The sequence below is a fragment of the Cololabis saira genome, chromosome 24 (genome assembly GCF_033807715.1).
Source record: "Cololabis saira isolate AMF1-May2022 chromosome 24, fColSai1.1, whole genome shotgun sequence".
NCBI lineage: Eukaryota > Metazoa > Chordata > Actinopteri > Beloniformes > Belonidae > Cololabis > Cololabis saira.
Genome location: NC_084610.1, coordinates 18,046,844 through 18,062,325, shown reverse-complemented (window position 1 = coordinate 18,062,325; position 15,482 = coordinate 18,046,844).

Here is a 15,482-nt window from a genome sequence, read left to right as displayed (position 1 = left end):
GGTGGGAATGCAACATGGCAGTGCCCTGTATGAAGAAAAATGGGCTTCAATTCGCTATTCAGAAACCAATGTATCACGTAACATAATGTGCCGTCCATTGTTTTTTATAGTTTATGGTACAGACTAGGCCTGTGTTGAAAAAATCGATTTTCCGATTCTAAATCGATTGTCATATTAATTCCTAAAAATCAATTCGTAAGTCTAAAGATCACTTTTTTCATTATTACATTTTCACCCGGTGAACTTTAATCGCAGTACTCACGTCATTTAATTCACACATGTGCTTTTGAACTGTTGTAATTTCTTTCTTTTTTTGCACTTTAAATGGATATTGAAAGGCATATTTGAGTTTTTTTATTTCTTAGTTATTTATTTCATACAAATAACTTTTGGAATTTTTTTGGTTTTGCCCAAAAAAGGAATGTTTTGTTGGACACGAGAATAACTACTGCCATGTTTTAGCCTTTAAATATATTTAAAAGTATGAAAACATTAATGTTTTCATACTTTTTTTGTTTTTCCTAAGGAACAGAGTCTCTGTACAGTTAAATTATAAATAAACAGATGAGTAACAAATGATCAATGGAGAAAAGTGTCTTTGAGATCCTTTAAAAGCGCTCTATAAATAAAATTGATTATTATTATTATTAAGTAATGGATGAACGAAAGTGGCATACAGAAAACAGAAACAGTGGTAAATGCAAATGCCTATCACTGATATCCCATTAAATGGAAATAATAAATAAAACATAAAATGCAACAAAAATAATAATAATAAAAAGAAATAAATAAAAGAAATGAAAAGAAAATCAAGGTAAGGCTGGATCAGTCTGTGGGTAGAGTCTTCAACGAGTTAAAATAATCTATGAAGGACTGCCACAAATTTAGCTGAGTTGCCTTTTACTCAATATCTCAACTTTTCCAATTTGAGAAAAAACACAACATCACTAAGCCAAAGAGCAATAGATGGAGACTTGGGGAATTTCCATGAAAGTAGGATACGACGTCTTGCTAAAAGAGATGTGAACGCCAATACTTCTGACTGTATGGGGCTGATATGTGAGGAGTCAGCAGAGAGTCCAAATATTGCCAGTCCTTCAGTGTTTAAAGCAAGATGTTGCAACAGCTTCTATAAGGCTGTTGTGGAGACTGCAATCTCTTCTACAATCATATGTCGGGGTAGGAGCATCAGAGCCAGAGGCTTTAAAAAGTTAATAAAGAGATAAAGAGCGCTGTATATGTTCTGGGGCCTGTGGAGCTGATTCTGCAAAGAAGGTTATGCTTCATAAAGGGGAAAACTATAATTCAACGACAGACTGTCTTCAGTTAGAACCCTCAGATCCACTGCAACACAAACCGCTACACGAGATCAGTAACTGCAACAACTAATTTCCCTTCGGAGAGTAATAAACTACTATTCAATTCAATTAAATTGGATAAGCCTAGCTTAAACAAATTAACACAGCTTCAGTCAGTTATTAGCATGAGATATTACAGATACAAACCACTGATACGGCCTGAAACCTGGGCGTAGTCATGGATTCAGACCTGAAACTTCAGATAGTTTATAGTTTATAGTTTTAGCTACAGCAAAACTGCAGCTATTTTTCCTGGGATCTGGCACAATACATAATACACAGTACATTACAACAAAAAATTAAAAGCAAACCTAAAGAGGTAGCATATAAAAAAAAGAAAGAAAAAACAGAAAAAAAAATAAAAAATAAAAAAGTAATTCCATTTAACATTTAGATATAAATGAAAACAATACATATTCATACATTTTACAACAACAAATAGAAACGATGTATTGTTATCATAGTTTGCAACAATAACAATTTTTAACAAATATTAATTTCTTTATATTATATATCTATAGATCTCTCTCTCTTTCTCTCTCTCTCTCTCTCTCTCTCTCTCTCTCTCTCTCTCTATATATATATATATATATATATATATATATACACATACATACAGTACATATACATACTGTATATACATATATATATACATATATGTATATATATATGTATATATGTATATACAGTATATATGTATGTATATATACATACATATATGTACACATACCCATATATCTACATTATTTATTTAATAATAATTAATTAAGTTTTATATGTATCTATTCAAGAGATGTTTCTTTACTAACAATTTGAATTATTATTTTTTTTTTTTTAAACTTTATTTTTCCATTTTTCAATTGGTAACAAAATCAACAGACAGATACAAGAAAAACAACAAAAACAAAAACGGGTGGGGGGGGGGGGGGGGGTCACTACTGTCTTACATATTGACACCATTTTGCCCATCTTACAACATATAGCTCTGTTTTGAGTCGTAAACTGTAGGTAATCTGTTCCATTAATCGTATTTCCTCAACAATATCACGCCATTGTCTCAGGTCAGGTGGGTCCATTTTCAGCCAATTTCTTGTAATGGCTTTCTTAGCCGCAAGAAATAGAATCTTAACGATGTATATGTCTTCTTTGCTTATTACATCCCCTGGTATCAGTCCAAGGTACATAACTCGTGGATCCTTAGGGATCTTATATCCCAAAGTTTTCTCCATGGCTGTTAGGATCCCATCCCAAAATGCTTGCATTTTTATACATGCCCAGAAAATGTGAGAGTGGTTGGCACTCAATTGCCCACACTGTCTCCAACAATATTGTCGTTCACCCAATTGTTTATTTTTAATTGTTGGAGTAATAAAAAATCGAATTAAATTTTTCCAACCAAATTCCCTCCATCCTTTGGAGCTTGTTGATGTGTGTTGGGTCTTATTCATGGAGTGCCAATCATCCTCTGACAACTCAATGTTTAATTCCTTTTCCCATTTTGCCTTTACATACATTGTATTTCTCCCCTGTTGCTTCATTAAACCTCTATACAGTTTGGAAACAATTCTTGAAGGAGTTTGCTTATAAGCTCCTGTCAACACCTCAATCACATCATTCCCTTCCAATGAAATTTCTGTCTTAATTTCTGTGTCATAGAAGTGTCTTAATTGCAGATATCTGTATAAATCACGATCTTCTAATCCATATTCATCTTTAAGTTGTCTAAATGATTTAAAGTGTTGTTTTTCTGTAAGTGTAAACATAGCTGTTATCCCCTTATCTCTCCACTTTTCAAAGGTCCTATCTGAAATTCCTGGACTGAATCTAGATGTGTATGAAGGCCAAATCAACCGCTTACTCTCTCCAGTCAGCTTGTATTTCTTGATCACAACATACCATGTTTCAAATGTTTCTCTCATAATTGTATTTTCGTCCTTAAAATCCATATGTTCTTTTCCACCTAATCTAGACTGTGGGGGGACCCGGCTCATATTCTTTTCGATGTCCTTCCATCTGGCTTGATAACTCGGGGAGCACCAATATACTATGTATCGTAGCTGTGCAGCGTAATAGTATTCTCTAAGACTTGGCAACGCCAATCCTCCACTTTCTTTGTCCAGTTGAAGGGTTTTAAATCTTATCCTGGGTCTGCCTCCTGCCCATATGAATCTTGATATCAGCCTGTCCCATGCTGAAAATTGTGAATCTGGTATTTTAACTGGGAGTGATAGGAAGAGATATAGCAATCTAGGCAAGAGATTCATCTTGATCACATCAATTCGTGAACTGAAGTCTAATACTAATGTTGACCACTTTGCTACATCTCTTTGTATTTTATCATTTATATGATTATAGTTTAGCTCGTAAATTTTGTCAAATTCCTTGGTTATTTGAACTCCTAGATATTTTATTGACTTAGTGTTCCAATTTAAGTTATATTGCTTCTTGATTTCATTACTTGGTTTATAATTAAATGTCAATACCTGAGTTTTTGATATATTCAATTTGTAGCCTGACATCAATCCGTATTCTTCCATAGTCTTTACTAATTTGATAAACGTCTTATTTGGGTCCAGAAGGAAGGTAATTATGTCATCGGCAAACAAGCCTATCCTGTGTTCTTCTTTTGCCATCGTGATTCCCGTCAATTCTTCATCTTGTCTTATTATTTGAGCGAGCGGCTCTAAGAAAATCGCAAAGAGGGCGGGGCTAGCACAACAACCTTGGCGAGTCCCTCTGTATAATTTAAAGGCGTCCGTCAGATGTCCATTTATCTTAATTCTAGCTGATGGGTCAGTATACAATGCCTTTATGCATTTAATGAATTTATCATTGAATCCCATTCTCTCTAATACTTTATACAGGAAGGCCCAGCTGACCCTATCAAAAGCTTTTTCTGCATCAAAGCTGATCAGAGCAGCGCTTATATTGTGTTTATTTATATGTTCTGTAATATGGAGCGTTCGTCTGATATTGTCCTGCGTTTGTCGTCCTTTTATAAAGCCTGTCTGATCTTCATGTATCAAGTCAGGCAGGTAGCGTTCCAGTCGTTTTGTAATGATAGATGTAAATATTTTATAATCCACGTTCAAAACTGATATTGGGCGATATGACTCACAGTACTCTTTATTTTTCCCTTCTTTAGGGATAACCGATATCAACGCATCCCTCCAGGATGGGGGAGTTATAGCTTTTTCAAGCGTCCAGTTAAAAGACTCCAATAGTACCGGGGCGATCTCTTCTTTAAATATTTTGTACCATTCATTTGGGTAACCGTCGCTCCCGGGACTCTTATTAGACTTCAGTTTACCTATGGCTTTATCCAATTCATCTCTTGTAATAGGGGCGGTCAAATATGTATTTTGCTCTGTGCCTAGTGATGGGAGATCCAGTGACGACAGGAAATGTTCTATTTCGTCAACATCAACCCCCTCAGGTTGTGTATATAGGGTCTCATAGTAGTTTTTAAAAATCCTATAAATTTCTTCTGGCTCATATTTTATTGTGTTTGTTAAAGGATCTTTGATCTTATTTATTGAGTTTTTTATTTGTTGCGTGCGAAGACGCCTTGCTAATATTCGTGTTGCCCGTGGGCCTGATTCATAAAAGGTTTGCTTTGAGAATCTCAGTTTCTTTTCTAGTTCCTCATTCATTAGATTTTCTATTTGTTTCCTCACGTCTTTGATCTGAGTCCCTATTAAATCTTTGTTGTCACTTTTAGGTTGAGTTTTTTCCAATTTTTCCAATTCCATCTCTAATTGGTCATATTTCAGTGTCCTCGCCTTCCTCATATATGCTGTTCTTGATATTAGCTTACCTCTCATAACTGCTTTGACTGTATCCCACACAGTAGTTGGATTGACCTGACCATCATTATTGTCATTTATACATTCTTTAATTTCAAATTTAATTTCCTCCACTGTGGATTTTTTATTTAAAATTCCAGTATTCAATCTCCATATTGTACTCCTTGGCTTCTTATTTAAGCATATTTTCAGATAGACAATATTATGGTCCGATATATCTGCTGTTCCAATTGTGCATTCATGAGCCCTGTGCCTATCTATGGTATTCATCAAAAAAAAATCCAATCTAGAATGTACTTTGTGTGTAGCCGAGTAGTGTGTGAATTCCTTATCCCTCGCATGGATACTTCTCCAGACATCGAACAGGCCTGCCTCTTTTATCAGGATATTCAGGTCTTTTGATTTTGGGGATCTGTGTCTGTTTGTGCTTGTTGTGTCCAAATGGTAGTTCAAAATTGTATTCCAATCCCCCGAACAGACAAGGATGCCCTCACTTTCAGAAATAATCAAGTCAAATAATTTTTTGAAAAAAGTTCTGTCACTCTCCGGAGGAACATAGACATTCACAAAAGTGACCAAAACATTATCCACCCTGCCTTTGATTATTACATATCTACCGGCATCATCTCTTTTTTCTTTAATTAGTTCAAAGTTTACTGAATTAGCTATCATCGTCACCACCCCTCTTTTCCTGCTATTTTTACATGGACTAAAATATGAATTTGAGTACCCAAAATTTTATAACTTCTCGTGTTCCTGTTTTGACATATGTGTCTCTTGCAAGAGAACCACTTGGGTCTTATCCTTCTGAATTTTAGCGAGCAGCCTGCTCCTCTTAACCGGGTTGCTCAAGCCATTCACATTTAGCGAAGCTATTTTCAAATTATGTGACATTATTTATTTAAACATGGAAACAAAAAAATGACATTGCAATAGTGTTGCCCCCACCCAAGGGAAAAAGAAAGAATAAAACCAAACAACACAAACTGAACATAAAAAATAACTGACCTCCAAACTGGGAGGGGATAACTCCTCACCGAGACCCCGTTGGTGGGTCGAGGGAAAGTCCAATCACTAAGAAAGGGCCCTATAAATAGGGTGGCTGAGCCGTCGCATGAGACTAGCCCCACCATCCTAAAGTCCAACTAACATGAGGTTGTCTCTCCCAGACAACTTGAAAATATATACAAAGCCAAATTTTACTCCACTTCAGTCCTTGTATTCCAGCTTCATAGTAGCAATAATCACACCAGCTTAGAGTGTTGTTGTTTTTTTTTTTTTTTTTTTTTTTTTTTTTTTTTTTCCTTCTTGTTTTTCTTATTTCCTCTTTTTTCACCCCTTTTTTTTTTTTTTTTTTCTAAATATCCATATCACCTCTTTGAATCACTTCTGGCCGGCACGTCCACTTTGAAAACCCTGAAGTTTATTCCTCGCTCTCTGGGTGACGTCAGCCTCCGCCCCGCGAGGTCCCGACACCGTCTGCCAGGATCCCAGCAGCTCTCCCAAGCGCGCTCCCCAGTCAGTCTCACCTGCGGGCGGGGCCGCCTCCTCCTCCACCGTGATTCCCCGTCTCATCAGCTCCGCTCTCGCCTCCGCAGCGCTGCTGTAGAATCGAGCTCCTGTCTCCCAGTGGATCCGCATGTTTACAAAAGGGGTTTGGAAGCGGACTCCCTTCATTTTCAGAGCTTTTTTAATAGCATTATACCCCTTGCGCTTCTTAACAACTTCTGCCGTGTAGTCGTGATCAAAATAGAGGGTCTTGTTATTCAGCTGGATTTTTCCCGCCTTGGTTTTCTTCCATGCCTCTTTTAAAACCCGTTCTTTGATCGCAAATTCCTGAAAGTTGATAATGATTGCTCTCGGGGGTTTATCCGGAGCGGGTCTCTGAGGTCCGGTTCGATGGGCGCGCTGTATTTTTAGCTCCGTGTGTTCCGGGACCGGCAGCTTGGAGCGTATGAGCGCCTCGACAAACTCCGGCACCGAGTCCTCTCCCTCCTCTCCTTCCGCCACTCCGAAGATACGGATGTTATTACGTCTGGATCTTCACTCGAGGTCGTTCAGTCTATATTGCAGGGTTCTTTGCTGTTTAAGGCAGGTATCGAGAGCCTCGGTCGCATCAGTCGCCCATCTCTCGACTGTCTCCATCCTGGACTCAGCTTCTTCCACCCGGTCCGTTAGACTGTGAACTTCTGCTCCGAGTCGATCAAGCTTACCGTTGATTTCTTGTCCAAGCTGCGTGATTTCTTGCCTCAAGGTATTGTTGTCACCTTTTAAGTCAGTTTTTAAGTCGTTAATTGCCTTAATTATGTCCGCGGGCGCCATGTTTGTTTCTAGTTCTTCGTTGCTGTTGACGCTGGTCGCCGTCGTGTTTTCCTGTTTCGTAGACTCCTTTCCTTCAGTTTTTTGGCTTCTAAGTGTTCTTCCCCCATCCATCTATTCTTATTATCGAATGATACTGAATTTTGAGTTAGTTTATGGGTTAGTTGTGATATGTCTGGGAGAGCGATCTCGTCGTGCGTCTGGTCACTCCATCAGCCAAACCGGAAGCCCAACAATTTGAATTATTTTATGTTAATAGTTTGTTTAAAGTGTTTGGGAAGTGGGTTCCATGCAGACATACTGTAGCTCACTGTTAAAAATGACCTCTGAGAGCATGTCTTGTGCTGTAGCTATGATTTTCTGAACTGTAACATAATTTTTTGTATAAAACTTGCCGAAAAACCAATAAATCCCTTTTGTGTAAAATAACACGAAGGCCTTTATTTGAATGCACATTAGACAAGCAGTTAAGTGTGGGAGTTTAAATCAAATCAAGCGTGGGGAACACATGTCCACACCTTCTGTAATCTTGTAATCTCATTGTAAGGTCTGTCAGAGGAGTCTGCAGAGAGTCTGAATGGGCTTCAGCCGGAACTTGTTGCAGTAAACAGATCACTGCGTGACTGTTGAGTTTAATGAACTTCTTTTGATGACTCAGAGATAAACACAACGCTTGTTTAGTCACACATTCCAGTCTGTTGCTCTGTATCATCACTAAACGTGTTATGAAGTGGACGGACGCAGACATTGCTCACATGTTCTGCCCGGCAACTTTAACACCTCTCTGAGATACAGAAAGCAGGCGACACGGGTTTAATCATCAGTTGTTTCCATTTTGCTTGGAAAGGGAAGCAACCCAGAGTAAAACTAGCCACTCTCCAGCGTGACTAAACTGCAGCAGGTCTATTGCTTCCTAACTTCAAACTTTATGCATTAGTTAGGATGTACTCTATTCAGGAATCACTCACAAACACCTAAATTACAGTTTGGCCCTATAATTTCATATCACAGATAAAGATCACAAAAACAACACAGAAATGGCACTTGGAATCCCCAATTTTTATAACCATTCTCTGCTTTCTGACTCTCATCCATTTGTCTTTCCTCCTTGGACAGACAAAGGAGTCCATACTTTAAAAGATCTTTATGAAGATAATTTATCGACATCAAACAGCAATATAATCTACCTGGTACCTCTTTCTTTCTTTTATCTGAGACTGAGATCCTCGATGAAAGCGTATGGAGTTCCCTGGGACAGAAAACTGGACTCACTGCCTTTCCACTTGGTTATTGTCAAGGCCAATAAATCCAGAGGCTTAGCTTCATCATTGTATGAATTACTTCTCAAGTTGACATATAAAAACCCTACTTTTCAGTCACGTTGGCAAACTGATCTAATCTGTCAAGAACTACCCTGGAAACACATTTTCACATTTCAACTTAAAACTTACCTCAAAAAATCCTAATCACCAGTTTATTCATTTTAACTTCCTGCATAGAACTTATTTAACACAAAAAAAACAACATTCAATGAACAAAATAAATTCTCCTCTTTGCAGTTTTTGTTCAAGTAACACCACAGGATCATTCCTTCACATGTTTTGGCAATGCCCGCCTGTATTATCTGGCAAAAAGTCAGTATAAATATATATCCAATGTCACTGGAAAGGCAACCTCATGTTCTCCTAGATTGCTCCTGATTAATGATGACTCTCAGTTAAATTTACATATACAAAGAAAAAGTTGTGTACCTGACAGGATTAACAGCCGCTAAAAAAATGCTTGCTCTTCGATGGAAACCACCACATGATCTGCCCAGAGGCGCCACCGGGGGGGGGGGACTGGGGGTAGGGGTGGCCATGGCCCCCCCTACAAATTTGCTGGCCTCAATAAAAAAAACATAAAAACCACTTGCAGGTCACATAGATTCTATCGTCAGTTATGCGTTTCATCCCAAATCATTTGGGCCAAATGCATATCAGTAGGCGTTTCTTTAAAGGAGCTTGAGGCCGGATTGTGGCAGGATTTATGAAAAAAATCTGTATACATTTTAAGTTTTCTAGTAATAATGTCAGATGAAGCGTTCCAAACCAAAAAGAATGAGCCCTCTAGTGTATCTCTCCTTTGCCTTGAACAGGCTGTGTGCTGCAAAATGTGCTGCAATTCGGTCCCGAATTTCCCGCGCTGGGCTGCGGATGTGACGCTTGACGCTGCATGTGCGTTCTCCCCGTTCTCCCGTGCCGGCTTCACTGTTGGCTGCAGTACCCCCAACGGCCGTCGTGGTGAAGGGTGGCGCTAGAGAGTCTCATTTCGGGCCTCAAGCTCCTTTAAGTATTTCTGAGCCTAATAATAAAAAAATAAATAAATAAATATTAAAAAATAAATAAATAAATATATATATTAAAAATATATATATATATATATATATATATATATATATATATATATATATATATATATATATATATATATTAATAAAATAAATATATATGATATATATTATATATTAAAAATGCATATATATAAAAATATGCCTTAGGTTTTTGGTATTAACCATTAATATTACAGACAAGTTAGAAAGTAAAAAAGAAAAAAAAGTATTTCTGAGCCTGTATACTACAACAGTATAATAAAATCCTGTAATGATGGCTTTTAGTTTTGGTGTCCACCCCAAGAATTTAAGTGGCCCCATCTGGCTCCCCCAAAGAAACATTTTTGGAGGCGCCCCTGGATCTGCCAACATGTCACTAGTTTAATCTGTTTATGGACATTTTACATATGGAACTTTCAGTGGCAAGGATTCATGGTGGGGGACCGAGGACATTAAAAATATGGACACATGCCATTGAAAAACTGAAAGACAGAATTTTGACTGAACATTTATCAATTATTTACTTATTTTTTTTTTTTTGCTTTTCTTGTCTTGCTTGTTTTGTCCTGTTGTTGTGTTATTGTTGTCTGGGTGGGACGGGTGACTTAAAGGTGCGATACAATTGCATCCATAACTGTTCAATTTAATTGTATGCATCAACAAAATAATAAAAAACAGTTAATCAGAAAATAAGTTGTTTCCATTTTGCTGCTTTACTCGTATTTGTCCACTTAGGGATGAGGTGAGCTGTGAGTGATGAGAGGGGCAGCGCGACACTGACGACTTTTATGTTTCTCTGGCTAAAGGAAATGAAAGCAACAACAGTGTGAGCTAATTTTCCTGTTATCCTCTTTTTATCCGGGTCATGTAAACTCTGTTTTAGAATAGCCTCATGTAAACTCAGGAAATTGTGTTTCCAGTGGCGTACGTGGCGAGCTTCCTGCCATATACTGTGTTGTAGCACTTCCAAAGAGCGTCACATGTTGGCTTACGGGTCCAGCGGCTTGAGCAGAGTCTTGGACGGACTGTTTGAGTATGGCCAGGCATCTCACGGCAGCGTGTGAGGCAGTCGGCTGATTTGGAGCATGATCCACTGTGACAACGTGAAATTGAACTAAGCCTCTCCTTTGAGGAAAATGCCATTTGACGCCCAAGTTCTGAACATGATTCCCAAATGTATCGCCCAGCCTCTAATGAAGCTCTAATGAGCTGCCGAGGAAAACCTCTGTGAGCTGAGCTCTGGAACCACAGTTGTTTACAATGTATGATTAATGCCGGTTTACAGGGAATTAATACCATCTTCTGTATGTCGACCTATGGAGTGAAACTGTGGAACAGCCTGAGCATGGAACTAAAACAAAGTCAAAACATATCACAATTTAAAAAAAGATACAAAGAAACTTTTAATTAAAAATACAGATGTGAATAAATATGTAGATATGTACATTTATTAATATATGTAGATATATAGATTTATATTATGGATATAGATATGTTATATGTAGGTATGTATATAGATATATTGAGTTGTATTATACGTACGTATAATATAACGTATATATATATATATATATATATATATATATATATATATATATATATATATATACACATACATACATACATACATACATACATACATACATATATACGGTGGCCGAGAGCCGCCATTGCTGAAAATAAAAGAAATCCCGCTGCAAATATGAAGAAACCCTGCTGCAAATAAAATAAACGCTTAGCAAATAAAATAAACGCTGCAAATAAAATAAACGTTGCTGCAAATTTAAAAAAAATGACGCAAATAAAAAAGCCAAAAACGGAAGTGAATTACCGGGGACTATTTTTGCTGATGCACCGGTGTGTTTTACGTGAGAGGAGAAGAAAAAGACGAAGAGGACGTAAGTGAAAATGAATAAATAAGAAGAGCGAGGAATAAGAAGAACAACGAACGAGAAAATAAGTGAAAAAGTTAGTGTTCAACGTCGCTACGTGTAATTTTTAATGTGTTAGGCCATGTACACCGGTGCATCAGCAAAAATAGTCCCCGGTAATTCACTTCCATTGTGGCTTTTTTATTTGCGTGTTTTTTTTTTTTTTATTACATGCTCAAGTTTTTTGATCCCTGTTTTGTTACTTTTGATCCTGCCAAGCAGCGCTTTTTTGTTTTTTGGAATAAATCCTGGTTTTTGCAACTCCTGCTCTCCTGTGTTTGGGTCCACATCAAACACCAGTCGTGACACTATCTACATTATTTATTTAATAATTAAATAAATGTTATATGTATCTATTCAAGAGATGTTTCTTTACTAGCAATTTGAATTCTTTTATGTTAATTGTTTGCTTAAAGTGTTTGGGAAGTGGGTTCCATGCAGACGTAGCTCTGTACATCACCGTTCTTTTACCATAGTTTGTCTTTATTTTTGGCAGTGAAAAATTACCTCTGAGAGCACGTCTTGTGCTGTAGCTCTGATTTTCTCAACTGTAACATAATTTTTTGTATACTGTATAACTTGCTGGGTTTTTGATATGGATATATTTCTTACAAATATTAGCAAGCAAAAATGTGAAAGCAAAAATCCTTTCTTCCAGTAAGGACACGATTGAAAGAGTGCAGCTGTGAAACGCTAACTAAGGAGAGCATGTTAGATTAAGGCTTGTGTGTTTACGTTCTTAGGCGTTGCCAGTTATGCAGTCATGATGAAGTGAAACTTGCACCCTAGTGAGAGTGGCATGGTCCACCGAGCTGGAGGGCGTGTCCGCCTCAGCTGACTAAAGCCGTCCTTTAGTTCCCCAACAGTGTTTACTCCCCTTTTCAAGTTAGATCAAAAACAGCCCAACATCATACGTATAATTCTTTATAATGGTGGCTGTTTTAGAGGTAATTGCACATATGTTTTTCTCTTTGAAAAAAGAGAAAATAAGTATAACTTAAAAGGAACAGAGATCTTTAAAAAAAACTAAATTCAGGACAAAATTAATGGAACATTGTGTTTCTGTAAAAGGAATCAGTTTATGGAACAATCTGGATACAGAAGCCAAAGAATGCAAATCAAACATTACATTTAAAAGAATAATAAAAGCCAGTTTGATGAAGAAATATCATGATAAATGTTAAGTTAGGTGGGTTTTCTTTTTTCTCTCTCTCTCTTTTTAGCACCATTGTCATATATTTTTTCTTTGAATCAAAAAAGAATACGACTATCTGTATTTGACGACAATTATTTTGTGTTATTTTATAACTTTGTTGTAGTTTTGGTTGTTGTTTTTTTTTATTCCGTTTATTGGAAAGTGTTTTTTTTATTTAAATTGCGTAATTTGTCATTTGTTTTTGTTTTTTTTATTATTACATTAATTGAAATTTGATTTCTTAGGAAAAAAAGGGACAGATAAAATAAGCTTAGTCTTCTTTCTGTTCCCTTTCATTCAAGGAAAGAGATTTGTTGTAATTATATTGAACTGTTTTGTTTTTCTTTTAATGAATGAAATAAAGAATAAAATGAAATTAAATGAATACGGGACCGTCATAAACAGAGTACACAGGATAAATGGTAGTGATTTAAGAGAAGTATTTCCCACTCTGAGAAGTGTCAAAAGAGCATTTCCAGGTTCCAGTCTTCCCTGCGATGAACAGCTGGGTTAGGTGAGGCATTCGGCCGTCATACGCAGCCCCATGTTTGCTGATATCACCACAAACATCTCCCACCAGTTAACAAGCACGGTGGTGGAGTGGTGATGATGGGGGTTTGTTCTTTAGTCGTCGGCACCGTGAAGTCAGCCTTGAATGCTTCTGTGTATAAAACTGCTCTATTATCAAAGGAGAGGCCATCTGTGTGACAGCTGAACCCACACTGAACTTTTGGTCATGCAACAGTAAGCTAGCAGGTCTACAATAGAGAGGATTGAAAGAGAAATGAATAATGATAAAGCAGCAGCCGGTAAAGGCAAGGCAAGTTTATTTATATAGCACAATTTGTGACGACCCTGTCTAATTATGGGCATGCCTGACTTTCTCTCTGTTTTGTCTTTGAGGAGTCTGGTGTGAGCTGAGCTGATTGGGCTGATTTGGAGCACCTGGGCCCAGTGTTCCAGGCTATAAAACCTCCCTGCCTTCAGTGTGGCTCTCTCTTCCCTGCCAGCCCCATTCATTTGTTTGGTTTTGATTCTATTTTTCTTAACACGCACCACACATTTTCCACATTCACACACACTGACACTACTGATGCTGACCTCCACACCTCACAAGTTGGTTTATTTTGTATTTGCCCTATTTTTCTTTAAAATAAATAGCCTATTTTTATTTGCACTGTGTTGTTGTCCATTTTTGTCATGGCCTACGGGCCAGGTTATGACAGAATGGGGGCTTGTCCGTTTTGTTCCTGGTTATGCTGCGTAATTTAGTTGGAACTGTTAAAGTTTAGTTGTATTTTGGTAGCTTTTGGACATCTGTTGATTAAGTTACATGTTTGCATTGTTTGGTGGCCTGCAGTTCAGGTTTGTGATCCGGTGCTTAAAGTTGCTTTGGGTTCGGTGCTGGCACACTGCTGTCGGGTTGTTCCTTTGTTTGGTTTGGCAGAAAATGTTTGTTTGCTCGTATTGAGTGTGTTGTGTCGGAGGGAAAGGACACAGTGCATTTTGGCTGTCTGAATGTGATAAGTTGGAAGATTTGTGCCGAGGTGTTGTGCATTGTTTTGGTTTGCATAAGTTTGTTTGTTTGTTTTGTTACTTTGGGCTCGGTAGGGGAGAGCTCTAGTCCTAGGACCAGTCATTAGTTATGCTCGTAACAGGTGTCCAGACGGCAGGTGTTTCTTGTGCGCATCCTCGTAACATGGGAAGAGTTTTCTTATTTTAGTTTGAGTTGGAGATTGCCGGTAGTCTTGTTATCGGTTTTGTTTGGTTATAGGTTTACCTGGGTTTTTTTATTTAGTGGGGAAAGTGCGTGGTCCGACGGCCCATTACGTGGCTGGTCCTGTGCTGACCCCTCTTTTGTTCTTTTTGGCTGGGATCTCCTTTTTGTTTCATTACTTTTGGGTTAACCTTTTCCCTTTTTGTTTTTGGAAAAAATAGCGGGGAAGCTCCAAACCCAGCTGGGAGATGTGATTGCTCGGCGCGCACAGATAATTTCACTGGCTTGCTGCATCTGTTGCGTATAAAGTTGTTTGGTGGACTGGTCATAGTTGTGTGAATTCAGGGTTGTGATCAATGTACTCGTTATCTGTTCCTCTCCGGCTCCAGACTGTTGGACTGTCACTGCTGCTCCTCACAGAACTTTCTAGAAGCTCCTCTCAATCGCCTTCCACCCACACCTTCAATGTCTTCATCTGAACACTGCAAACGCTCAGAAAGGGTTTGCAGAAAACGTCAAACTGTCGCCGGGAATGAAACCAACACAGATGCCAAACAGGGCATGAGTGCTGAAGCTTCGTCCCCTCGTGATTGATCGGTTTGTGTTCATCAAGGTCGACACGGTGAAGTCTGCTGGTCTCCACCAGTCACCTGCCGGCGGGGCGGGGCCTCGGCTGCAGGTGGCGCAGACAGCCCTGGAATCGCGCAACTGCCATCGTGGTCCAGTTTACAACAGGACCGTGTCTGGACTTGTTTATTTGCACTTGTGTGTCCCGGACCTGTGTG